Genomic DNA, 9157 nt, shown 5'->3' with positions numbered 1-9157 from the left:
CTGAGCTAAATCCCCAGCCCCTTAAATGAAATCTTAAATAAACTCAATACTTATAATAGTTTACATTAATGTGGAGGTCTCTCAAGTGGCCTTTTAGGGATTAGGGCAAATATGCACTTCCTTGATAAGGAAGACCCCTGAATTACCTCTAAAAAACATTGAGGTTCATGGGGCCTCACTTTCTCATTTTACTGGAGAGGAAACTGAAACACAGGAACATGATGGTAGCTTGTCCAAGATCATTCAGCTACTGTATTAGCCACATTCCTGTCACTGGAACACAACACCTGACAGCTGCACCTTAAAGGAGGAGAGGTTTATTTTGGCTCATGGCTTCAGAGAGTTCAGTCCATTGTTGGCTGTCTCCAAGGCAGAAACAGCACGACAGAAGAGCCTGACAGAGGAAACCTGCTCACACCACAGCAGCCAGGAAGCAGAGAAAGAAAGAATAAACCAGAAACAGGAATACACTCCTCAAGGTCACACACGCAGTGACTTACCTCCAACCAACCCCAACCTCCTAACAGCACATTTAACTATGGACTCATCAACGGGTTAATCCACTGATGAGTATAGTGTTCCCGTGATCCATTAACCTGTCCAAACGTTGGGGGACATTTCCACCCTAAACCATAGCAACCAGTAAAAGAACATGCATTTTTCAAGTCTAGGTTTCTGGCTACTATATCATCTTTTCTTAATTATTGTTTGTGATTATTTTAGAGCATTACATTTCTCTGACCCAATTCCAAACTGTGACACACATCCAACTGAATTCTACAGCATCTACACTCGTTTACACCTTGTCTTCAATGTCTAGAGTCCTTTCATTCCAGACTCCAAGGAGGGTTTTCCTGCCAAGAATCTGTGTCATCCAGTTGCTGAATTCCTGCACCTAGAAAAAGAAGAAAATGTCTGCAGTGATATCTTAGACCTGTCTAATAGTCTTCTGCTGTGTGGTAGCTAGCTGCAACTCAAGATTGATTTCAAAGAGTTTGAGGTCCTTCCCTTCCAATGTTCTGTCTGTATATTTGTTAGAACTTCTTAATGTGTAAAGTAAGAGAATATCCAACCCAAACTCAACTACAGCAGTTTATCAACTCATATAACTGTGTCTGTGAAGGCTTGAATCAAGTTTCATAAAATGTTAGCATCTCTCTCCATTTCTCTTCTCTGTTTCTTTGATGCTGCCTGCATCCCATACAACTTCTCCCCTCAGGTTTGCAAAATAGGTCTGTCCCTGAGAACACATTCATCACAAGATTGGGCCTTCTTGACCCTATTTTTAATTAGGTCAAGTATCCGTTCTAGAATTACAGGAAATATACTTGAATGTCTTACACTGGGTGAACCTGCCCTCAGAGTTGGGGATGGAAGCCAACCTCATCCAAACATCAGTGGGGAAACTGGAGAGTTTGAGGAATAGGGTAGGGAGAGTTGGATCCTATCAAGATCATCAACAAATACCTACTAACACGTAGAAATTGTCTGTGACCCTTTCTCGTCCCCTCTGCTTTCTTTATTGCTTGTTTCTGAAACCAGGTGACTGGGTTTGAATTTCATTTCTGCCATTTAATACATGAATGCCTTTTATAAGTTGATATGTTGACCTTTCTGTACAGCAGTTTCCTTTTCTGTAAACTAGAAAATCATGGTACCTATCTCATGGGGTTGTTATCAGGATTAAATAAAGAAATAATACTTAAAACAGGCCTGCCACATAGGAAGTACTCTGTTATGTTTTTTGTGGTAGAATAATGACAGCAGTTATTATGATTGTGATTATATCACTTCCTTTGATTCCTACTTCTCTGTCCCCATTTGTTAAATTCTCAATTTGCCTAAATTACCTTGCCAAGCATTCTCAACTGAACTTTATAATAGAATCTTTCTAGGCTCCTTGGATTTCTTCATTAAAATTTATTCACATCATTCAGATTTTTATCAGGGCATCATTTCTACAGTGTACAAAGCTCACCAGAAAATCTAGAATCATTGATTTCTAGAAGTTGAAGGAGCTGTGGTGGTCATCTAGCTAGTAGTTTGTAAAGTTGAGTGCACTGCAAACTCGCTCTGTCCAGTTAAGGAGAAAATATATTAAAACTGATTGATGATATTTCTGTGTAATTTTAGTGTAAATGCTAAGAAATAAATGAGTATTTAATAATTGGATTAAAAATTATCCATAGCTATGATTCAAAATAGTACATAGCAAAAGATACATGCTAAAAGGGTTTTTAACTAATAAAAAAGAGGATAATCAAAAAGTTGGGAGACCCATGCTATCATCTACTCTTCTTACTTTGTGACCTAGAGAAGGGAAATAATTGACCCAAGAACTCAGCTGTGAATGGGAGAACCTGACAGTGTGAGATGAGCTCCAGGAGGTTATCTGACACCTCTGGGTCTCAGTTTCCTCATCTTTAAGGACAAAATAATAAGCCCTATCAAATAATATTGTTACATGAGTACATATTGTAGCAGGGTAACACAGCAAATGGCACAAGTCAAAGACTCAATGTCAGCTCTTATGCCTTTGTCCTCAGTAAAATGTATTTCCATTGAATAATGCTGTTTTTCAAAATCCAGAATGAATAGTGTTAGGAAGATTTCTGCCATTTGAATCGTTTTTCTGGCATTGGGGGTTGAGAACAAGGCCTTCACACTGAGCTACATCCCCCTTTTTACTTTTTATTTTGAGATAGGGCCTTGCTTACTCACTAAGTGGGCTTAAATTTATAATCTTCCTGCCTCAGCTTCCTAGAATGCTGGGATTACAGCATGTACCACCATGTCCAGCTTCAAAAAAATGAATGATTTAAATATTGTTTCTTAAAATTGAATTCATGTTTAACAGTTACAAGCATGACATGATACTCTACATAGAAGACACCAAAAACTCCACCAAAAGACTGCTAGATTTAATAGCAAATTAAGTAGCCTAGCTGGATACAAAGTCAACACTCAAAAATCAATAGCCTTCCCACACATGAATAAAACCTCACTGAGACAGGAATTAGGGAAACAACACCTTTCACAATAACATCTAAAAATTGAACTACCTAGGAATCAATCTAACAAAGGAAGTTAAAACCTCTACATTGAAAACTACAGTACTCTGAAAAAAGAGATTGAAGTGGATATCAGAAAATGGAAATATATCCCTTGCTCTTGGGTAGGAAGAACCAATATAGTGAAAATAGCCATACATCCAAAAGTGGTATACAGATTTAATGCAATTCTGATCAAAATTCCAAGAGTATATCTCACAGAGTTAGAGAAAGCAATCCTAAAATTCACTTGGAACTAGTAGAGACCTAGAATAGCAAAGGCAATTCTGGGCAACAGAGGCAAGGCAGGGGACATCACAATCTCCAACTTGAGATTATACTATGAAGCTAATATGATAAAAAATAGCATGGTACCAGCAAAAAAAAAAAAAAAACAAAAAAACAAAAAAAAAACAGACCCAAGGATCAATGCAACAGATTAGAAGATGCACAAACATCTTCAGACATACTCAGCCACCTTAACTTTGACAAGGTGCCAAATACATTCACTGAAAGAGAGATAGCCTCTTTAATAAGTGGTGCTGGAACAACTAGTTTTGCACATGACTAAGATTAAAATTGGACCCATATTTTCACCATGCACTAAAGTCAAAATGGATCAAAGATCTAAATATTAAAACAGAAACATTAAATCTGCTGGAAGATAGAATAGGTAAAACTCTTGAAGACAATGGTGTAGGCAAAGACTTTATGAATAAAACCCCAATCACACAGGAACTATCACAAAGAATCCACAATTGGGATCTCATTTTATCAAAAAGATTATGCACAGCAAAAGGAACCATCAACAGAGTGAAAAGACAGCCCACAACGTTGGAAAAAAGTTTGCTCTCTGCTCCTCCAACAAAGGGTTACTATTGAGAATATAGAAAGAACTCAAAAAAAATCAGACCTTGAAAATATAAAGTCCAATGCAAAATGGGCATCTTTGATGAATACATACCTCTCAGATGAAGAAGTACAAACAGCAAAAAAAATGAAAAAATGTTCAATGTCACTGGTCATTTGAGAGATGCAAATTAAAACAACACTGAGATATCATCTCACCCCAGAAAGAATGGTTATCATCAAAAAAATCAACCAATAACAAATGCTGGCAGAGCTGTGGGAAAAAAAGAATGCTTTTCTACTCTTAGTGGGAGTGTAGACTGGTGCAACCACTGTAGAAATCAGTATGGAGATTCCTCAAAAAATAGGACTAGTAGTTCTATTTGACCCAGCCCCTTCCCTCCTGGGTATCTTTCCCAAATAATTAAAAGCAATATATGTGCACCTATGTTTACAGCAGCACAGTTTATAATAGCCAAATTTTGGAAACAACCTAAGTGCTCATCAACTGGTGAGTGAGTAAAGAAGATGTAGGTTTTTTTTCTTTATATAATGGAGTGCTACTCTGTCAAAAAGAAAGATAAGCTAGGAATGGACCTTAAGTCCATTCTCTTCACTCTTAAGTGAAATAAATTGAACACATGTGTAAATACTGCATTGTTTCTCTGGTGTGAGAAACTGAAAGTGCAAATAAGGACCAAAATGTATAGCAGGCACTGTGAAATGTGAAGAAAATGTTCAAACTGGGAGGGGAACAAGGAGAGAGGTGGGAGAAAAGGAGAGAAGGTGTTATGGTTTGTGTCTGGATGTCCCCCCAAATCCTCAGGCAGTCATGGGATGGGCTTCTAGAGTTTATGGTTGATCCATGGTCCAATGCTGGGATTATGGGTGTGAGTGCTACACCTGCCCTGGGGCAGGTAGCTTGCATACAACATAAGGGAGGGAAAGAGGCTTGCTCTTCCCTCTGCCACTCCACCATTTTGCTCTTGTTGCTTTTGCTGTCTTCCTCTGTCATGCACTGTTGTCCTCTGCCATGTGCCACCCTGCCTTGGAGCCAGCCAAGTGTGGACTGAAACCTCCACAAGCTGTGAGCTAAATAAACCTTTCCTTCCTTAATTTTGGGTGTCGAGTATTTTGTCTCAGCAAGGAGAGAAAAGTAACCAAGACAGAAGGGAAAAGTAAAAAAAAAAATAAATAAATAAGAAAAGAAGGAAAACATGGAAACAAAGCTTTTGCAAACCTGGAGGAGAGGAGGGGCTAAGGGAAAAGTAGGGGAATGGGGAAAAAACAATCATCATGTCCAGGTACAAATTCTCTATGATGAATGTCATCATCATGTATATCTAAAGTGTACCGATAAAATCTAAATGCAAAAACATAGTTACTGACACTCTACACCCCCTCCCCCCTGACTGGGCAGAAGCAGGGGTACCGCAGGGACTGAGGTGTATGCCCCCAGCAGCAAGGATGACAATCTTAAGAGTGAGTTTCAAAAATGAACAAAGGACCTCAGAGGCAGATGGCAGTGCCCCTGCCCCCATGGTACACAAAATTTGGTTTTTCTTTCAGTGTTTGTTTTTTACGCATACTTGTGTGCAGTACACGATTAGAATCCTTGCAGTTGGTAAAAGAACATAGCACATCCCAATTCTTTTCACCCTTTTCCCCTTCCTCCCTCCTCCACTGGCCTCTTGGTCCCCTTCACATTTGCAAAAGATCCATCTCACTGCCTCTTACTATCTATCTTGTATGTTACTCTTGATATTTTGGATTTCTCATCTAAGAGAAACAGTGATATACTTAAGTTTGTGAAGACACATAGAAATTTCAAGACTTCGTGTGTAATATACGTCTATGCCCAGAGGGGAGAGAGGACACCCGCAGCATCCTGGAGTGGGGACCCAAACTACCCTGGCTCTCTAGTCAATCTATAAGAGCAGGCACATCACTGCAGGTGCCCAGGCTCCTGCTGCCCGATGCCATCCAGTCAGATGAGACTGTGATAGATCTGAGTCCACACCTAGGCCCTAGTGCTCTGCGGGTCCTTCCTGCACCCCCAGTTGTACAAGTTGCCTCCTTCATCTGGGCCTCACCTTACAGAGGATCAAGCAGCCCAAGCAGGTTGCCCGGCTCTTGTAAGGACATCACAAGGGCCTGCAGGGCATAGCGTGCTTGTAGCTCCTTCTATTCCTCACGCGGGTGTTTCTGCAGCAGCTGCCCTTGGACTTTCAGCACCGCAACATTCTCTCTCAGGGAGGAGTCACAAAGATAACTGCAGAGTAACACAAAGGTGCCAGGAGGGTGTGACCTAACAGACGCGGTGCTGTCTGCTGCTCGCTCAGATTGGCGGCTATCCAGTGGAACACCTGCTGCTTACTGCTTTCCTCCGTTAGCAGCTTCTCCAGCTACCCGAGTGCTCAGCTTCCCAAAGGGGTGCCCTCCAGCCAGGGATCACTCACCTTCCACGCAGCAGCATATGCACTGGAATCCTGGCCTTCAGGTAGAAACTCCTTCCAGCTGAACCCCGCCTTTCTCCACAGTATCCTCATCTTCTGGGGATTTAGGTTTCTACATGTGTACAGGGCTTTGTAATCTCCCTGAACAGCTCTCCCAGGGCACCCCACCTTCCTGCAGAATGGGTGTCACCAGTTCAGGTAAAGCCACCCATGGAGGATGTCAGTTCTCACATCCTAGGCCAATTCCAGGGTTGCATGCAGCCCTCAGTAGAACTGGGCAGTGGAGAAGTACCCCGTGCAAGGCAGTCTGGGTGGCAGCTTCCCTGGGAGCGCTGCACTCCGGCATGGACTCAGTGCCTTGCACACAAAGATAAAGAGCAGGAAGGGTGAGGCCAGCTCCTGTACACACTTCACTGCCTCCTTCACATCATGGAGGTGGAGATGGAGATGGACATGGAGATGATGGAGGTGGAGGTAGGTGTGGAGATGATGGAGGTGGAGTTGGAGTTGGAGATGGAGATGGATATGATGGAGGTGGAGATGGAGATACTGGAGGTGGAGATGGAGATGATGGAGGTGGAGATGGAGATGGAGATGAAGGAGGAGATGATGGAGGTGGAAGTATAGATGGAGATGATGGAGGTGGAGACGATGGAGGTGGAGATGGAGATGATGGAGATGATGGAGGTGGAAGTGGAGATGGAGATGATGGAGATGGAGATGATGGAGGTGGAGATGGAAGTGGAGATGGAGGTGATGGAGATGGAGATGATGGAGGTGGAGATGGAGATGATGGAGATGGAGATGATGGAGATGGAGGTGATGGAGGTGGTGGAGATGATGGAGGTGGGAGTGGAGATGGTGGAGATGATCGAGGTGGAGATGAAGATGGAGATAATCCTCAGTGACGGCCTCCTCAGAGAGTGCAGCCTTCCAGGGGCTTCCTGCGGGGAGGGTGGTTCCCTGTCTCAGAGCATCCCAGCCAGCCCTCTGAGAGGCTGGGAAGGTCCTTCTCTGCTGAGCTCTTCCACTTAGTAGCAGGTATCTGTGCATGACCGAGCCTGTCCTCATGGCCATAGCCCTGCTCACAGCATTCTAGTTAGTCTTCCCCATCCCTTGCTTTTGCACCTCCTTGCAGCTCAAGCTGGTCCTCTGTGCTATTACCTGTGCTCTCTGTGGATCCTGCTTGCGCCCGATGTCTCCCCATCTCAACCGCCTTGTGGATCTGGTCAGAGGCCTTGAAACCCTAATCCTTGCGGTGTGATGCCCAACTGCTCTGTGGAAACAGGAAGCCAGTTACAATTACGTCAGGGAGCGCCAGACAAGAAGTGTTGGCAAGTGAGACAAATAGAATGATGGTGGGAGGGGACATATAATGAAAGCAGTTTTTCAAGGACACAGACATAAGAATAAAACGAAAACCCAATGTCCTAGTAGACTGTTGCCTGATATATGTAGTGGATAGATATTAGTGAGTCATTACTTGTGTTCATCCCAGAATTCTCTGTTGAAGGAATTCAGGGCCAGTGATCTGCTTGGAAAGAAAAACTAGAACTGATCCTAGAGCTGGTGGCACAGCAAATACACTGTTTACTCAGGTGCATGTTTATGTGCAGTCATATTTCAAAGGGGATATTTCTGTTGCCCTCCCCAAGCCCCAAACCACTCCTGGCTCCTGGCAATGACTGTCACATGAATCTGCTAGACCAGAAGTCCTTCCATCCCTTCTCAAAATCCTGTGCAAATAATAATAAATCTCCTTCCTATTCATCTGTACTCTAAATAGCCACTGCACTATGTGAACGGTTTGCTTTCAACTTAAATCTTCCCATCCCTAAATCAAAACTAATTAGCTTTGTTTTTCAAATTGCTGACACGGAGGGTCTTCACTATAACAAACCTGTGTGTGATTAGTGATCAAACGGCTGGTGCTGAGCTTGGGCAAATATTTATAGAGTAATCATATTGGATAGGGTTGAATAACCTCTTGGATTAAGTGAGAGCTTCTGCCAAGCAATGCTGCAAAATTGTGCTAATTTAATGGTACAGTCCATTGTTCTGTCTGCTGGTACAACCTCTGTAGACACTGATACAAATATAATCAGGGATATTAGGGCCCAGTATGGCTCCTTTATTGGCACCCCTGGCAGTAACACAGCAGAAGAATCCAAATATCACTTTGTAAATATAAATTATGTGATAGGTAAATGGAAGCTCATACAGGGAGAAGATCAAATATATACACACAAGGATGAGCCTAAAGTAAGTAGTCACTGGATAAACAGTTGTTAGGTTATCAGTATATTAGATATGAGGGGAACAATTTTGCTTCTATTTACTTTCAGAAACAGTAAACAAATTTTAATTAGGCAAGTCAGTTTGAGAGTTAAGGGAGGATTTCTCCTCTCTCAAGCTCTATTGATATTAACTCCAGCTTCTCACAGAGATCCATAAATAAATCTGAAAATATACAGTTCATTGTTTTTGTTTTCTTTTGTTGTTGACATACTAGGGATTGAACCCAAGACCTTGTGCATATCAGGGAATCATTCTACCACTGAGATGTACTCCCAGCCTCTGGTCAATGCCTAATACTAAGTTTTTTAACCTATAATCTAAAAGGAAACTCAGGCCTGAGAAAGAGAGATAAAAAGTGGCAGTTTTATAGATAATACAGTGAAACAGTGACCAAATGCAGACTAAAAATCCCATCTTCACACACTCTGCCTAGCAGTATCTCAACCCCAGTGTGAGGATCTCTAAAAATAAAATATGTAATACTGATATGTAAATGCCTTTAAG

The sequence above is a fragment of the Chinchilla lanigera genome, unplaced genomic scaffold (genome assembly GCF_000276665.1).
Source record: "Chinchilla lanigera isolate Chin_1 unplaced genomic scaffold, ChiLan1.0 scaffold00012, whole genome shotgun sequence".
NCBI classification, from domain to species: Eukaryota; Metazoa; Chordata; class Mammalia; order Rodentia; family Chinchillidae; genus Chinchilla; species Chinchilla lanigera.
This window is presented reverse-complemented; position numbering follows the sequence as displayed.